The sequence below is a fragment of the Empidonax traillii genome, unplaced genomic scaffold, assembly GCF_003031625.1.
Source record: "Empidonax traillii isolate 1590-97213 ecotype Southwest subspecies unplaced genomic scaffold, ASM303162v1 scaffold1981:size74362, whole genome shotgun sequence".
Classification (NCBI taxonomy): domain Eukaryota; kingdom Metazoa; phylum Chordata; class Aves; order Passeriformes; family Tyrannidae; genus Empidonax; species Empidonax traillii.
The window spans coordinates 73186-74362 of NW_020957174.1; positions in this window are offsets into that span (position 1 = coordinate 73186).

Below are 1177 nucleotides of genomic sequence, written 5' to 3' on the forward strand. Positions count from 1 at the left end.
TTTTTCCTGTGTGTGTGTTTGTTTTTCTTGTTTGTTTGTTTGTTTGTTTGCTTTGTTAAGTCATCACGGTCCAGGAATGCAAAAGCTGGGATGGTTTGAAGGTTGCTGTTGCTCAGAAATAACTGGAAAAAAAAAAAACGGATGTTGCCCTGGAAGGACTCGGTGTTTTTACACAGTCTTAACCTGCTTGGAGTACCACCCCACACAAGTGCCTAGACTTGAACAGCTCTGGGGGGTGAGGAGACTGCTCCACGTGCTTCTGAACACCGTTCAGTTCCTTTGGAAACATCTGCACCCTCACATCTAGGCTCTCCCGAGGCAACCTGTGGTCTCTATCCCAGGAAAAAATGGGGGTTTTCCTGCCTGACCCCTGCTGCTCGCCCAGGTGGGAATCCCTGGAGGGCAAGTCGAGTTTTGGCGCCTCACGAGAGAACTGCTGGTTCCACCAGCACTTTGTGTTCCAGGTCGGGTGCAGCAGATTATTCCTCCTGATTTTGGCCTTTTTTCCTCCCCTTCCCTCATCAGAGCCCTTTGCTCCACCTCCTGCAGGGGGGTGAAAGTCAACACTCCACGTGCCGGATGATGTAAAAAAATCCCCCAAAAACTCGAAACAAAAAATCAAGCAGAGCAGCTTGGTTTGGAGACCTGCTGGTGTTTGCTGACGGGTTTGAGCTCTGGTAGATATCTCTGAAGAAGTGGCTGGTTGGGGAAAGGATTTTGTGAACAGCAGACAGAAGGTTTGGCTTTTTTTTTGGTGTGTGTGGGGGGGAGTTGCATGGAACCATCTGAACCGCTCTGGTGAGTGGGGGTTGTGTTTTGAGGCTCAGGGTTGGGCTTGATGAGTCAAAATTGTGTTTTGAGGCTCAGGTTTAGGCTCAAGGTTGGGCTTAACCCGCCCATCTGCCCGGACGTGGTGCTGGTGGTGCCTGGTGTTTCCTTGGAGTCTGGAATGTGGCACAGCCAGGGACCTCCCCCCCCCCCCAGGGACGTGGGGGTGTTGGAGCTGGTGGGAAAGTCTTAGTGAAAAGGTACCAAACTGTGTAATTAGGGCTTAATGACAGTCATTTTGGGTGCAGTCACCGCACTGTGTGGAGAACATCTCATAGTTAATGAAGAACTCGTGGATCTTCGGGTCAGGTGGCACTTTAACCCAAACTGAAACCCAAATCACTGCATC